The sequence below is a fragment of the Dreissena polymorpha genome, chromosome 15, assembly GCF_020536995.1.
Source record: "Dreissena polymorpha isolate Duluth1 chromosome 15, UMN_Dpol_1.0, whole genome shotgun sequence".
NCBI lineage: Eukaryota > Metazoa > Mollusca > Bivalvia > Myida > Dreissenidae > Dreissena > Dreissena polymorpha.
Window position 1 is genome coordinate 38996881 of NC_068369.1, and position 18125 is coordinate 39015005.

The 18125-nt window shown below is 35.7% G+C and overlaps 1 protein-coding gene across 4 annotated transcripts in view; it reads right to left on the reverse strand.

Moving 5' to 3' along the window:
- LOC127860017 (diacylglycerol kinase beta-like) overlaps positions 1-16911 on the reverse strand; it is a 157747-nt gene extending 140836 nt beyond the window's left edge. For all 4 annotated transcript variants that reach the window (XM_052397709.1, XM_052397714.1, XM_052397715.1 and 1 more), the window contains exon 1: positions 16790-16911. The gene's annotated coding sequence lies outside the window, so the exon portion shown is untranslated. The remainder of the gene's footprint in view (positions 1-16789) is intronic.
- Positions 16912-18125: the final 1214 nt, after the last annotated feature.

Genomic DNA, 18125 nt, shown 5'->3' on the forward strand with positions numbered 1-18125 from the left:
GCACTTTTTCGAGAAGGGCAGTCCCCTCATGATAGTGAGTAAGTGTACCAAGTTTGAATGCAATAACATTGATACTTTCTGAGAAAAGTGGACCTAAACGCAAAACGCAAAACTTAACCAGACGCCGACGCCAAGGTGATGACAATAGCTCATAATTTTTTTTCAAAAAATACATGAGCTAATTTTTTTTTCAAAAAATAGATGAGCTAAAAAATATATATCATTCCTTCTAAGCATTTAAAGTAATAGAACAGAATATAAAGTGATTGACCTTTGTCATTTATGTTTGACCTTGACTTTTCACTGATGAGTGATAAGAATTATTGTGTGATCCCCACTGTGGGAGTGTTCTTTAGATGTCCCCTAAAGACATCAAGTACTGGTTCTAGGCCCAGGAAAGACACTAAGTAATGGTTCTAGGCCCAGGAAAGACACCAAGTACTGGTTCTTGGCCCAGGAAAGACACCAAGTACTTGTTCTAGGCCTAGGAAAGACATCAAGTACTGGTTCTAGGCCCAGGAAAGACACCAAGTAGTGGTCATAGGCCCAGGAAAGACACCAAGTACTGGTTCTAGGCACAGGAAAGAGTCACCAAGTACTGGTTCTAGGCCAAGGAAAGACACCAAGTACTGGTTCTAGGCCCAGGAAACTCAAGAGCCTTCAAATAAGTAGTAAGTACAATGCAATCCAGCTAAAATAAATAGGTTTAAACTAATAAAACTAATATAACTCTTTATAATAATTCAAATAAGGAGAATAAAATAATATAAATTATAGTTAGATACTTTGTTAGGTGTCTATGAAATAAAATTGAGATACAATAATCATTTCTAAAAAAAAATTGGGGGGGGATTGAGATTTTTTTTTTAATTTCAGTTTGAAATCGAATCCTTTTACTTTGCGATCAGATTTAAAGATTTGTTAAATTGCAGGAAAACCCCTCATACATGTACACTAATATGTTGGTATGTAGTCATACTGAATAGTTATGTACACTATAATGGTGGTAAATGCACAATTATTTCTGTAACAGTTTTTAAGCTAGACACCTCAATTATTCTTTAAAAAAATCTTCATACACAAGAGCAAAGAAATTCATTATGAATACAAATGTGGAAACAGTGCACTTGTTTACAAATGTGTTTGACTAGAAAAAGTGTAGGTTGACTATTTCTAAAATTGTTGTGATTCTTGTGTTTGTAGCCATTTTCTTATTGAAGCAGTGTTAGATCTATGGTACCTTACAGCTGGACCCGTGACTGGCCTTTGCTGGAGAAATCAATAAGCCATGCTCACATAGGCATCGAGAAAGCTTGATTAAACACGGCAATGTGCCTGCACTGTCAATGGTAACAAAAATATATATACCAGAATACTAGACCAGTAGGAAATATTCGCTCAGAGCAGTGGGGAACAATGGGCTCTGATCAACAAATGAGCATTCACGCAGTCAATCAATGTCTTCATTCATCTCATACTTCCTCTTTCATGTTTTGGAAACATTGTCTCCAATAACTTTTTTTGGTAAAATATGGCCACAACAGTTAAATTCAGTACATGCCTGCTATTTACTCTTTCAGTGCTGGAACCTAATTTTGAAGGTCTTTGCAAACAGTTTGGCTCCAGATGAGACACCACAGAACGTGGCGTCTCATCAGGATCCAAACAGTTTGTTATTCTTTTAGTATTCTTTGAAAAAAATCAAAGAAAATGCTAATTTTAGAAATTCAGCAGACAACATTTTAGCAGACGAAAAATTTCCCAGCATGCAAAGGGTTAATACCGAACAGTTATCAAGTTTATCAATGACTCTTTCGCTGACAACTTTGCATTATTATTAGGAGTTATGATATAAATATGAACTAGAAAAGGCGCTGCAGAAGCCGACGTGTATCCCCACGCCGCATCCTGGTTGTTAGTAAAATGAGTGAAAATCTCTGACTCAGCCCCACCCCATCCCAGAGCTCACGCTGCTGCCAGACATTATCGCCAATGGCGAATATTTTATCCAACTGGCTATTATTTCTTAAAATTGTCTAGAAAAAATGGCGATTATTTTATCCGCCTACCTAAATAAACAAATTGCTTCTAAATGTTGTCCAGCGGATGCGAAACGCCTGCAAATCGGGCCATCAAGCAGGAAAAATCGATAACAAGATTACCTGTGTACACATTCCACCCTGTGTATTGTCATACACGCGTCAATAACTTTTGCGACATTGTGGCCTAGAGCCTTTTTCTCAATCAGTGTCCGACAGCAGTGATATATTTCGGAAAAAAACATTTTTAATCTCCCCGTGCTTTACCAATAATCGGTAACTGTTAGATTTTTGTTAATTTTTCGCCAATTATTAATTAATCGTCATGAAATCGCCACTTTATATTGTCGACTGGTTTTATTTTTCACGCTGTTTTTTCTGCAATTAGATAACGTTGAACATTGCTTGATGAAATAACTATTTAATTGCCATCAACTAATTATCCCCGTAGTTACCGCTGTTTGTCGTCTGCTTTAACATAATGATTTCAATTTTTAACAAGGTATCCTGGTTTTCCCAATTCAAAGGGACCCCGCATATGCCATGGCCAGCTAATTTTAACGAAACACGTGTTTGGAATTACACTGATGTGGTGTATTTTAACTCACGCGCTGTGACGTAAAATGATGTTAACATGATCGGCATTGCAAAAGTGTTATTTTTGGAATAAATCATTTACAATTGATATTGGCCTCTGCCTACAATATTGCGGCCGATGGCAGATGTCGTATTAAGAGATTAAGTAGTCGAACAAAATGCATTTTCGATTATGCTTATTAATATTTTATATTATGCATATTTCATGTGCAAACCACGTACAATTTTTCGGATTACCGTTTTCGGATACTGTATTTTTTCGTTGATTATGATTTAATTTGCGAAGTTCATAATAGCAAAAATAGAATGACGAATACACATGCGGTGATATGGAAGGTGTGGTTTATAATATTTCGAGTTGTATTCACCAAAATTGCAATTGGAAAAAGTAAAAAAAATAGTATAATTAGTAAGGGCTCTGGGTGGGTTGGGGCCTCTGCCCTTAATTCCTATGTGTATGTTACTGTAGCTGAGATCTGGTTTGTTAAGTCACACCCACAACATTGATTGTATTCTTTATTGTAAAGCCATGATAATATTTTATAAGAAAATGACACACTGATATTATGCTTGTTTTTAAGTATATATATATACATGTATATTATAACTTAAATCCAATAGATATACATTTAATAAAACATAGATAAAATGAGATTCATTGTTTTTTCTTTCTTTTTTCCTTCAGTACCGTTCTGGGAAAAGTCCGCACATGTTTTGGCTATTATTTTTTTAAGGAAAAAAATTATGGCTATTATTTTCTGAAGGCCAGAGTGAGCACTGCCATCCCCATAACTTTTGACCCAGGGGCCAGATCAAAATTCCAAAAAATGCACTGTGGCACATATGCTCATAGTCATAGCTACTATGTGTGTAAGTTTCAAGGTTCTAGTGCTAATAGTGTAGGAGGAGAAAGTGGCCAAGACGGACGGACGGTCAGAAAGACGGCAGAGATAACCACATAATCACCATGCTTTTTGAAAAGCGTAGGGATAATTAAACGCACATGAGCACAAACATGTACATTTACAATTGATTAAAACTGCAAACAGTTTATATTCATTAGCCATATTCTTTCTGGAACAAGGTCTCCTCACCAATGTATGTCTGTGTCTTCTTATTTAGACATTTAACATTGTGTGAAGTTGTTTTCAATGAGAAGGCAAATCATCTTAATTAAATAATTATAACTTACTCTAACAGTTAAGCAATTCTTGTTTTAATTTCAATCTGGCGAAGTTAAGATCTAAGAGATTATTTTCTGTTGATATATACAGACTCCATATTACACTGAACCACTTCTCTACAATCATATCCGTATGTTGAACGTCTCTACTCCCACCCAAAATAGGTCATCCACCACTGGCTGTAAACTTGAGAAACAGTTTCTCCTATCAGGCTTTCTTGCATTTTTTAATCAAAATGAATTACATGTATTTGCATATTTATTGCAGGAATAAACCTTGAGCTTGTACAGCAGCCTGTTTAACATGGCTGGTTATTCATAACTCCTCGATTGACCAGTGATAACACACACAATTATTTAATGGAAATTATGTCAATAGCATAGCATTATTGGACTGATACAATGGGTTATGCACTTTACGACCTCTAATACATGTAAAGTAGGGCACTTCTGATCCTGTCTGCATGAGGGGTGAGATCTCTAAAGTACATGTATGTCATAACTCTCTGAAAGTTGTCATTTTTCTGAAGTCTGTCATAACTCTTAAATTCTACCGCTGCCATTAATCTGAAAACATCATTTCTCTGAAGTCTGATTTTACTCTGAAGTCAATAATTACTCTGAAATATGTCATTTCTCTTACGTCTTTCAGGGTATGTCATTTCTCAGAAGTCAATCAACACTGAAATATGCCATACTTATGAAGTCTGTCATTTCTCTAAAAGGTATGTCAATATCCTGCAGTATGTCAACACTATGAAGTCTGTCATTACTCTAAAAGGTATGTCCATATTCTGCAGTATGTCAACACTCTGTAGTCTATGATTTCTCTAAAAGGTTTGTCAATATTCTGCAGTATGTCAACACTCTGTAGTCTGTCATTTCTCTAAAAGGTATGTCAATATCCTGCAGTATGTCAACACTATTTAGTCTGTCATTACTCTAAAAGGTATGTCAATATTCTGCAGTATGTCAACACTCTGTAGTCTATGATTTCTCTAAAAGGTTTGTCAATATCCTGCAGTATGTCAACACTCTGAAGTCTGTCATTACTCTAAAAGGTTTGTCAATATCCTGCAGTATGTCAACACTATGAAGTATGTCATTACTCTAAAAGGTTTGTCAATATTCTGCAGTATGTCAACACTATGAAGTCTGTCATTACTCTAAAAGGTTTGTACGTATTCTGCAGTATGTCAACACTCTGAAGTCTGTCATTACTCTAAAAGGTTTGTCAATATTCTGCAGCATGTCAACACTCTGAAGTCTGTCATTTCTCTAAAAGGTTTGTCAATATTCTGCAGCATGTCAACACTCTGAAGTCTGTCATTTCTCTAAAAGGTATGTCAATATCCTGCAGTATGTCAACGCTCTGTAGTCTATGATTTCTCTAAAAGGTATGTCAATATCCTGCAGTATGTCAACACTCTGAAGTCTGTCATTACTCTAAAAGGTTTGTCAATATTCTGCAGTCTGTCAACGCTCTGTAGTCTATGATTTCTCTAAAAGGTTTGTCAATATCCTGCAGTATGTCAACACTCTGAAGTCTGTCATTACTCTAAAAGGTTTGTCAATATTCTGCAGTATGTCAACACTCTGTAGTCTGTCATTTCTCTAAAAGGTTTGTCAATATCCTGCAGTATGTCAACACTATGAAGTCTGTCATTACTCTAAAAGGTTTGTCAATATCCTGCAGTATGTCAACACTCTGAAGTCTGTCATTACTCTAAAAGGTTTGTCAATATTCTGCAGTATGTCAACACTCTGAAGTCTGTCATTACTCTAAAAGGTTTGTCAATATCCTGCAGTATGTCAACACTCTGAAGTCTGTCATTACTCTAAAAGGTATGTCAATATTCTGCAGTATGTCAGCGCTCTGTAGTCTATGATTTCTCTAAAAGGTATGTCAATATCCTGCAGTATGTCAACACTTTGAAGTCTGTCATTACTCTAAAAGGTTTGTCAATATTCTGCAGTATGTCAACACTCTGAAGTCTGTCATTACTCTAAAAGGTTTGTCAATATTCTGCAGCATGTCAACACTCTGAAGTCTGTCATTTCTCTAAAAGGTATGTCAATATTCTGCAGCATGTCAACGCTCTGAAGTCAGTCATTTCTCTAAAAGGTTTGTCAATATTCTGCAGTATGTCAACACTCTGAAGTCTGTCATTACTCTAAAAGGTTTGTCAATATTCTGCAGCATGTCAACGCTCTGAAGTCTGTCATTTCTCTAAAAGGTTTGTCAATATTCTGCAGTATGTCAACACTATGAAGTCTGTCATTACTCTAAAAGGTTTGTCAATATTCTGCAGTATGTCAACACTCTGAAGTCTGTCATTTATCTAAAAGGTATGTCAATATCCTGCAGTATGTCAAAGCTCTGTAGATTATGATTTCTTTTAAAGGTATGTCAATATTCTGCAGTATGTCAACACTCTGAAGACTGTCATTACTCTAAAAGGTATGTCAATATCCTGCAGTGTGTCAACAATCTGAAGTCTGTCATTACTCTAAAAGGTTTGTCAATATTCTGCAGCATGTCAACACTCTGAAGTCTGTCATTTCTCTAAAAGGTATGTCAATATCCTGCAATATGTCAACGCTCTGTAGTCTATGATTTCTCTTAAAGGCATGTCAATATTCTGCATTATGTCAACACTCTGTAGTCTATGATTTCTCTAAAAGGTTTGTCAATATTCTGCAGTATGTCAACACTATGAAGTCTGTCATTACTCTAAAAGGTTTGTCAATATTCTGCAGTATGTCAACACTATAGAGTCTGTCATTACTCTAAAAGGTATGTCAATATCCAGCAGTATGTCAACACTCTGAAGTCTGTCATTACTCTAAAAGGTATGTCAATATTCTGCAGTATGTCAACGCTCTGTAGTCTATGATTTCTCTAAAAGGTATGTCAATATCCTGCAGTATGTCAACACTCTGAAGTCTGTCATTACTCTAAAAGGTTTGTCAATATTCTGCAGTATGTCAACACTATGAAGTCTGTCATTACTCTAAAAGGTTTGTCAGTATTCTGCAGTATGTCAATACTCTGTAGTCTGTCATTACTCTAAAAGGTTTGTCAATATTCTGCAGTATGTCAACACTCTGAAGTCTGTCATTACTCTAAAAGGTTTGTCAATATTCTGCAGTATGTTAACACTATGAAGTCTGTCATTACTCTAAAAGGTTTGTCAATATTCTGCAGTATGTCAACACTATGAAGTCTGTCATTACTCTAAAAGGTATGTCAATATCCAGCAGTATGTCAACACTCTGAAGTCTGTCATTACTCTAAAAGGTATGTCAATATTCTGCAGTATGTCAACGCTCTGTAGTCTATGATTTCTCTAAAAGGTATGTCAATATCCTGCAGTATGTCAACACTCTGAAGTCTGTCATTACTCTAAAAGGTTTGTCAATATTCTGCAGTATGTCAACACTATGAAGTCTGTCATTACTCTAAAAGGTTTGTCAGTATTCTGCAGTATGTCAACACTCTGTAGTCTGTCATTACTCTAAAAGGTTTGTCAATATTCTGCAGTATGTCAACACTCTGAAGTCTGTCATTACTCTAAAAGGTTTGTCAATATTCTGCAGTATGTCAACACTATGAAGTCTGACATTACTCTAAAAGGTTTGTCAGTATTCTGCAGTATGTCAACACTCTGTAGTCTGTCATTACTCTAAAAGGTTTGTCAATATTCTGCAGCATGTCAACACTCTGAAGTCTGTCATTACTCAAAAAGGTTTGTCAATATCCTGCAGTATATCAACACTCTGAAGTCTGTCATTTCTCTAAAAGGTATGTCAATATCCTGCAGTATGTCAACGCTCTGAAGTCTGTCATTACTCTAAAAGGTATGTCAATATTCTGACGTACGTCAACACTCTGAAGTCTGTCATTACTCTAAAAGGTATGTCAATATTCTGCAGTACGTCAACACTCTGAAGTCTATCATTACTCTAAAAGGTATGTCAATATCCTGCAGTATGTCAACACTCTGTAGTCTGTCATTACTCTAAAAGGTATGTCAATATTCTGCAGTATGTCAACACTCTGAAGTCTGTCATTACTCTAAAAGGTTTGTCAATATCCTGCAGTATGTCAACACTCTGAAGTCTGTCATTACTCTTAAAGGTATGTCAATATCCTGCAGTATGTCAATGCTCTGTAGTTTATGATTTCTCTAAAAGGTTTGTCAATATCCTGCAGTATGTCAACACTCTGAAGTCTGTCATTACTCTAAAAGGTATGTCAATATCCTGCAGTATGTCAACACTCTGAAGTCTGTCATTACTCTAAAAGGTTTGTCAATATCCTGCAGTATGTCAACACTCTGAAGTCTGTCATTTCTCTTAAAGGTATGTCAATATCCTGCAGTATGTCAATGCTCTGTAGTTTATGATTTCTCTAAAAGGTATGTCAATATCCTGCAGTATGTCAACGCTCTGTAGTTTATGATTTCTCTAAAAGGTTTGTCAATATCCTGCAGTATGTCAACACTCTGAAGTCTGTCATTACTCTAAAAGGTTTGTCAATATTCTGCAGTATGTCAACACTATGAAGTCTGTCATTACTCTAAAAGGTTTGTCAATATTCTGCAGTATGTCAACACTATGAAGTCTGTCATTACTCTAAAAGGTTTGTCAATATCCTGCAGTCTGTCAACACTATGAAGTCTGTCATTACTCTTAAAGGTTTGTCAATAGTCTGCAGTATGTCAACACTCTGTAGTCTATGATTTCTCTAAAAGGTTTGTCAATATCCTGCAGTATGTCAACACTATGAAGTCTGTCATTACTCTAAAAGGTTTGTCAATATTCTGCAGTCTGTCAACACTCTGAAGTCTGTCATTACTCTAAAAGGTTTGTCAATATCCTGCAGTATGTCAACACTATGAAGTATGTCATTACTCTAAAAGGTTTGTCAATATTCTGCAGTCTGTCAACACTCTGAAGTCTGTCATTACTCTAAAAGGTTTGTCAATATTCTGCAGTATGTCAACGCTCTGTAGTCTATGATTTCACTAAAAGGTTTGTCAATATCCTGCAGTCTGTCAACACTCTGAAGTCTGTCATTACTCTAAAAGGTATGTCAATATCCTGCAGTATGTCAACACTATGAAGTCTGTCATTACTCTAAAAGGTTTGTCAATATTCTGCAGTCTGTCAACACTCTGAAGTCTGTCATTACTCTAAAAGGTTTGTCAATATCCTGCAGTATGTCAACGCTCTGTAGTCTATGATTTCTCTAAAAGGTTTGTCAATATTCTGCAGTATGTCAACACTCTGTAGTCTATGATTTCTCTAAAAGGTTTGTCAATATCCTGCAGTATGTCAACACTCTGAAGTCTGTCATTACTCTAAAAGGTTTGTCAATATTCTGCAGTATGTCAACACTATGAAGTCTGTCATTACTCTAAAAGGTTTGTCAATATTCTGCAGTATGTCAACACTCTGAATTCTGTCATTACTCTTAAAGGTTTGTCAATATTCTGCAGTATGTCAACACTATAAAGTCTGTCATTACTCTAAAAGGTTTGTCAATATCCTGCAGTCTGTCAACACTCTGAAGTCTGTCATTACTCTAAAAGGTTTGTCAATATCCTGCAGTATGTCAACGCTCTGAAGTCTGTCATTTCTCTAAAAGGTTTGTCAATATCCTGCAGTCTGTAAACACTATGAAGTCTGTCATTACTCTAAAAGGTTTGTCAATATTCTGCAGTCTGTCAACACTCTGTAGTCTATGATTTCTCTAAAAGGTGTGTCAATATACTGCAGTTTGTCAACACTATGAAGTCTGTCATTACTCTAAAAGGTTTGTCAATATTCTGCAGTCTGTCAACACTCTGAAGTCTGCCATTACTCTAAAAGGTTTGTCAATATCCTGCAGTATGTCAACACTATGAAGTCTGTCATTACTCTAAAAGGTTTGTCAATATTCTGCAGTCTGTCAACACTCTGAAGTCTGTCATTACTCTAAAAGGTATGTCAATAGTCTGCAGTATGTCAACACTCTGAAGTCTATGATTTCTCTAAAAGGTATGTCAATATTCTGCAGTATGTCAACACTCTGTAGTCTATGATTTCTCTAAAAGGTTTGTAAATAGTATGCAGTATGTCAACACTCTGAAAGTCTGTCATTACTCTAAAAGGTTTGTCAATATTCTGCAGTATGTCAACACTCTGAAGTATGTCATTACTCTAAAAGGTTTGTCAATATTCTGTAGTATGTCAACACTCTGAAGTCTGTCATTACTCTAAAAGGTTTGTCAATATTCTGCAGTATGTCAACACTCTGTAGTCTATGATTTCTCTAAAAGGTTTGTCAATATTCTGCAGTCTGTCAACACTATGAAGACTGTCATTACTCTAAAAGGTTTGTCAATATCCTGCAGTATGTCAACACTCTGTAGTCTATGATTTCTCTAAAAGGTTTGTCAATATTCTGCAGTATGTCAACACTCTGAAGTCTGTCATTACTCTAAAAGGTTTGTCAATATCCTGCAGTCTGTCAACACTATGAAGTCTGTCATTTCTCTAAAAGGTTTGTCAATATTCTGCAGTATGTCAACACTCTGAAGTCTGTCATTTCTCTAAAAGGTTTGTCAGTATTCTGCAGTCTGTCAACACTATGAAGTCTGTCATTTCTCTAAAAGGTTTGTCAATATCCTGCAGTCTGTCAACACTCTGAAGTCTGTCATTACTCTAAAAGGTTTGTCAATATCCTGCAGTATGTCAACGCTCTGAAGTCTGTCGTTTCTCTAAAAGGTTTGTCAATATCCTGCAGTCTGTAAACACTATGAAGTCTGTCATTACTCTAAAAGGTTTGGCAATATTCTGCAGTATGTCAACACTCTGTAGTCTATGATTTCTCTAAAAGGTGTGTCAATATCCTGCAGTATGTCAACACTCTGAAGTCTGTCATTACTCTAAAAGGTTTGTCAATAATCTGCAGTCTGTCAACACTCTGAAGTCTGTCATTACTCTAAAAGGTTTGTCAATATCCTGCAGTATGTCAACACTATGAAGTCTGTCATTACTCTAAAAGGTTTGTCAATATTCTGCAGTCTGTCAACACTCTGAAGTCTGTCATTACTCTAAAAGGTATGTCAATATTCTGCAGTATGTCAACACTCTGAAGTCTATGATTTCTCTAAAAGGTATGTCAATATTCTGCAGTATGTCAACACTCTGTAGTCTATGATTTCTCTTAAAGGTTTGTCAATATTCTGCAGTATGTCAACACTCTGAAGTCTGTCATTACTCTAAAAGGTTTGTCAATATTCTGCAGTATGTCAACACTCTGAAGTATGTCATTACTCTAAAAGGTTTGTCAATATTCTGCAGTATGTCAACACTCTGAAGTCTGTCATTACCCTAAAAGGTTTGTCAATATTCTGCAGTATGTCAACACTCTGTAGTCTATGATTTCTCTAAAAGGTTTGTCAATATTCTGCAGTCTGTCAACACTATGAAGACTGTCATTACTCTAAAAGGTTTGTCAATATCCTGCAGTATGTCAACACTCTGTAGTCTATGATTTCTCTAAAAGGTTTGTCAATATTCTGCAGTATGTCAACACTCTGAAGTCTGTCATTACTCTAAAAGGTTTGTCAATATCCTGCAGTCTGTCAACACTATGAAGTCTGTCATTTCTCTAAAAGGTTTGTCAATATTCTGCAGTATGTCAACACTCTGAAGTCTGTCATTTCTCTAAAAGGTTTGTCAGTATTCTGCAGTCTGTCAACACTATGAAGTCTGTCATTTCTCTAAAAGGTTTGTCAATATTCTTCACTATGTCAACTCTATGAAGTCTGCCATTTCTCTAAAAGGTTTGTTAATATTCTGCAGTCTGTCAACACTATGAAGTCTGTCATTTCTCTAAAAGGTTTGTTAATATTCTGCAGTACATGTATGTCAACACTATGTAGTCTGTCATTTCTCTAAAAGGTTTGTTAATATTCTGCAGTCTGTCAACACTATAAAGTCTGTCACAGCGTTGTCATTAAGAGGATATTGTGATAGTCAATAATGTGTATGTTTAATGGTTTTAATGTTACGAAGTATAGTATCAAAATAACTCGTTCAAGATATCATTGGCACAAATCTTCTGACCAAAATTCATGAAGATCTGACAATAAATGTGGCCTCTAGAGTGTTTACAAGGCAAATGTTGATGCCTGACAAAAGGCGGTCTGTAAAGCCTAAAATAAGCACATTGTGCTCGGGTGAACTGGAAAAACAACATGTTTCCTTGATTCAACCACACTTCATAAATGCCAGTCATGGGGGAAATGATTTCTCCCTAAAATTTGACCCTAGGCTGACCCCTTACACAGTTACATATTCAAAAAGTATGTCAAACATCACACAATCTATTAAATAAAAATCTAAATATAACACACTGCAGAGCTGGGCAGGACATGTACAATTTTCCCGCTGTCGACATAACAACCAGAGGGCCTTTGGCCTGAGAGCATCATGCGGCTAGGACTATCATGCAGCTAGAGCATTTTATTTTGTTCCTTCACTTGAATTTATTACCGCACCAGCTTTCGGTACTTAACTTTCATTCAATTGATTATGAAATTTATGATGCAACTCATGTTACTAAATTTCTGTAACAAAACACACTTGTTTAAGCTACACACCGTGGACTTTAGGGACAACGTTTCAGACACAGTGGTTTATTAAACAGACAATAAATTGACCTCTAGAGTGTTAACAAGGCAAATCTTGACGCCACACGACGCACAACAGACAAAAGGGCATCCAAGTTCCAACATATCCAAAACATATTTTTGATTGTGTGTATGTCTTGCATAACTGGAAACTTTGATAGGAATACAATTAATTGCCCTCATCAGTCATTCCATTTTGAAAAACTTTTTATTGGTTGGAATTATTAGCATTTGTTACAAAGGTTTTCAAAAAAGCGGTTTAAAATAAATTTAGATTAAGGGATAGAAAAACAGAAAATGGAAGTGCATATCGTTGTAATTTTATTGTAATAAAGGTTGAATTAAAGTCGGTATTGAGGTAAGCGTATTGTTTAAGTCCCCGTTCGCTGAATTGATCGTTGTTTTGCCTATAAATCATAGAGCGAGAAATAAATTCATTGAAATATATTTTTTTAAATCGACATTAAAAACCTTGTCAAAATCGGTTATGATTCGATAAAATAATATATAAATGATCATAAATACATGCAAAAGTTGAAAATCATTGCAGCGTCGCGAGTAATGCAAATTATATCTATATTTAGCTTTCGCTAAACATTTTCAGCATATGGAAGATAAATACATAGATTTAGCAAAAACATAGTGCTGCAACTCAGTTTCCGTCTGTAACAGATGTATTTGCATTTGTCAATACCTTCTCTCCGCTAAATTTGCCCGTATCCGCAATTGTGTTTGTTTAGGTTTGAATCAACGTGTCAAATCATGAATATTAATCATTTTCGTACTTTACCGTACTCGACCCCAAAATAAAAATCGCTATATTGTTTGTTTTCAACCGGATTTTCAGTGATATCCTGAATGAAAACATGTTTTCTTCTGCCAATATATATCTCCACGAACGGGGACTTAAGCTTAATTTTGTATTTGGATTACTCCTGTTAAAGCTCAAATAGTGTCATGAATATAATCTACAGAGAAGTTTCAGTTGCAATTGATATTCAAATTATCCCAACAGTGTGCTACATTTAATAATCATTATTTTTAAATCTTTTGCTGATTTGTGGCTTAATTTTATTAATCACCGTTTGCTGAGACTGAATGTGGACACCATTTGAAGCAACCGGATCAAATGCTTTTCAGGTGTGACATATCAGCTTAGGGCTGATATGACTGTATGGGCCCTACAGCCCACTTGCAACAACACTTGATTTATAGAAACCATATGTAATATTGTAAAATAATGCACCTCAATATAGAACTTCACAAGAATAACGTCCCTTAAGGCTGCAGCTGTGAAATGATAAGGAACAGGAACATACATGTATGCTGCAATCCATTTGTTGTATTACCTAAATAGAAACATTTCATTTGGATAAAGTTTAATATGTTACCCATAACCTCATAAACTCTTATTTCAACATAATATCTGTTATAAGTTTCAATAGCCAACATGTTTGTTCTCACTTTCAAATTTTGAGAACCTCCACATGTGGTGAAACCTAAAACAACGAAGTAATCATTTGCGACGCCCACTGACATATTCATAAAAGTAATACGAAGATTGTATGGAAAATGTTATGAAATGTGCTGCCTGTCAATGAATTTGCAGTTATGGTGAGTTACGAATAATTACAGGGCTCAAATTAAACTTTTTCTTCTTCTTGCAAAACATGGCGAACAGCTTTAATACCAACTCGCAATATCAAAAACATTCTCGCAAATTTTGCTGCAAACATAATTTAATTTGTTTGTTTTTTTACTCAACAGTTAACTGTGCTTTATCTTTTGTATTGTTATTTCCGTCTGTGGGCAAATAGGAACTAGTTATTTTTCATTCGACACCATGTCTGTTAAGATTCAATGAACACGTGTGAATTAGTCTACTGTTTCACGTTCTGTGTAACAATACCATCAGCGTATCTGTGCTATAAGTTACCAGTCTACATATTCGGACGTTCTATGACCTACGTTTACCGTTCAGGACGTCGAGCGCATTTAGCAATTTTACTAGTTTTTTTCCACTATTTCTTTACTCTCAAAAAATTACTAGTGGCTTAAAACTTTATTCAAAATAAGTATTTTTCACTCGCATTTTGCGAGTGTGCGAGTGTTAATTTCAAGCCCTGAATTATTTAATAACATCTTAATGAATCATACAAAATGACACCATAATTTGAAAACGGGAGTCAGTGGAGCAAGAGTGGCATGTTCAATTTTATACCATAAACATCCTTATGATATTTTATAAACTGTAATTATAACACATTGAATGAATAATATTGTATTGCTATTTTATAATTCACAAATCAAATTGAATAATTTGGAAATTTGTCAAACAAGGGATGTAACAAATTACAATCAAAAGTTTTCCAATTTAAGAAATAAAATTATTCAAATTATTAAATCCCATGAGGTGGGGAAAAAAACCTTATGGTGGGTTCCCACTGCCGATCCGATCAACTCGATCATCCCGATCACCAAAATTTACAGACCAAACTTGACCAAGCTCGATTAAAAAGGGTATACACAACTTCTTCTCGACCTCTTGTCGATAACACACGACCCCCACACAACTCATTCACGACGTCCACCCAACAATCTTTCCGATTTCCGCTCGATCATCTCGACCTATACGGGAGCGCTATACAATCTCAGCTCGACCAAGTGGACCTAAGCTCGATCACCACCAGATCTTCACACGACCAGATCGTGATGGTCGTACAACAGTCGTACAAAGCGATCTAAAATAACTCCGGCAGAGGTCGAGCGGATCGGGTACAGAGCTAGTGTATGGTCGAATAGTAATCGGAAAGTGATCATGTAAGGTCGAGTAGCCGTCGGGTAGCAGTCTAGTAAATCTGTTCAGCAAATCAAATAGAGGTCGAGTGGATCGTGTTGCGATCTATATATAATAACTCGCGTAGATGTTGAGCTGATCGGGTACAGATCGTGTAAAAGATGTCAATCCGATCGCCACACGATTGCTTCGCGATCAACTCGATCTTCTACTCGACTAATACACTACCACTTTCTGAGCGCTTCTTGATCCATTTCCTTCTCGACCGCTACTCGATATTTTTTGACATGTAAAAAAATTTCGGGTAGGAAGCCTGACCAATGCCGACCTACTCGACCGCACCCGACCACTCATGCCGACCGAACCAGACTAGTACCCCACTGCTTGGTCTGACTTGATCGAGTTGATCTGATCGGCAGTGGGAACCCAGCTTTAATGACTTAAAACCTCATAAGCTTCTACTGGTTGAAGCATTGAAGGTTATTCTAGTGTAGTATGAACCTATCTATTCTGGCTTGATTACATTAGGCTTATGGAGACACTCTTGTCAGTTTCCTGGGTACAACCATTCCTTTTTGTCTTTTGGGAGATCTTAAGAACGCTCCCACAGTGGGAATCAAATCCACCACATCCCTGTTTTGGCAGACAATATATGCAACTTGCATAGTATGCTTGTTCAAGTGAATTTTATAACACTACACTTAGTGGGAAAAATTGTTAGTATGTTGAGGATTCTAACTGTTTTACAACTTTATACATATGATATACGTCCGAGTTTTACTTAAGTGGTCTATTATACAGTTTATAACACTATATGGAAGGATACTCCTTTACAATAATTTTGCAAACATTTGACAAAACTTCATTTTAAGATAGTTCATATTTAATGTGTACATTTAAAATGCCCTTATTTGTACATGCATTTGGTGGTTTAAAATTAGATTAAAAATCAATTAACTGTCAATTAAATAATAATCATTCATTGACAGCCATCTCAATTACAGCTTAATGTGTTAGTTTCTGTACATGAATTTGGCGGAATGTGCATATGTTTTGTTTCTCACAAAAACTTCAAAAAGATTCGTGAATGCATAAATACTTCATCTGGTACAGAATGGGTAAATGACGGCTATTTTTGGATCAATTAAACTTAGAGCGTGTATTACATTCATAATTGTCTAGTTCAAATATCACATTAAGATACATTCAGTCACACGTACCTTAATTTGAACAATAAGTGGAGAACATTTCATCAGGATAACTAGAATAAAACTCAAGCAAAACATGGATACTCTTACATTTATAAATCCAAGTCGACCGGCCCCGACCATATATATCAGCGAACATGCAACAGATTACGCGATCAAACATGTATAGAAGCTGGCCATATTTTACGCTGTTTCTGCAATACAAAACTAGCCTTTAATAAAACTTACTCTAAAAAGAGAAATCACAAGGAATGTATATGGATTCAGCGGTAATTTACCTCGAGAAACAATTCGGAAAGCCGTCCATGTATTTTCCTACTGCTATTGTTATTAAATCAATGCGCATGCGCGAACATCCTCCCACGCACTAGTTATTTGTAGGCGATATGTGAAGTCGTTCATTTCAGCTTTAAAAATAATGTTCGGCAATCAGATTTATGCGTGTATGTAAATGCGGATATATATTCGTTATGAAAAGTGAACAACGTTGAACATTTATTCAACCATTTGAGTCAGAGAAATATTTAAACACGGACGTTCTTTTTTCTTAAAGTTAATATGATTTGTATCAAAGAACATTTCTCTTATGTTAGCAGCAGTATAAAGAAGACACACAATATAAACCAGAAAATAAGCATTGCAAAAGATAATAATTCAATGTGCTTAAAGGGCTTTATCATTTTCAGCAAATTCAAGTAAAATCTTATATTGGCTATTTCCGTTGAATAGACTGAATCATTAATAAATTGAAGGTATAGCTATTAAAATTAAATTGAAATGAAATCATTAAAATTGTTTATGTTTAATATAGAAGAAATATTTCTTTCTTAAGAATCTTGAATATAACAAAATGTATGTTGGTCATTTAATAAGCATATTGGTCCACCCACAGGCACTCAGAATTAGTTACTACCCAACTCCCCGAGCAGCTACCCGGCCGATTTGTCAATATGTTATACAAAATAACAAAACAAAAATAGAATCTAGTTAGTCATTTTTTTTACTTATATAACTATTTATAAGTAAAAAAAAATTCGACTAACTTTTTTGTATTGTTCTTTTGTATAACATATGGACAATTTTGAGTTTTGGGAATGGTGTAGCAGCTGGGGGGGGGGGGAAGTAACTAATGCCGAGTGCCTGTGGGTCCACCATGCAGGTAATTACTAATTGTCAGCCAATTATTACAGGGTAATTACCCACATTAGTATTGCCTTCTTGTCTACTACTGACTGATTGTTAATCAACTACCAGTGACTTACTGTTGATCAACTACCAGTACCTGACTGTTCATCATCTACCAGTGACTGATTGTTCATCATCTACCAGTGATTGATTGTTCATCATCTACCAGTGACTAATTGTTCATCAACTACCAGTGATTGACTGTTCATCAACTACCATTGACTGATTGATCATCATCTACCAATGACTGACTGTTCATCATCTACCAATGACTGATTGTTGATCACCGTCCAGGGACTGACTGTTCATCATATACCAGTGACTGATTGTTTATCATCTCCTAATGACTGACTGTTCATCATCTACCAATGACTTACTGTTCATAATCTACCAGTGACTGACTGTTCATAATCTACCAGTGACTGATTG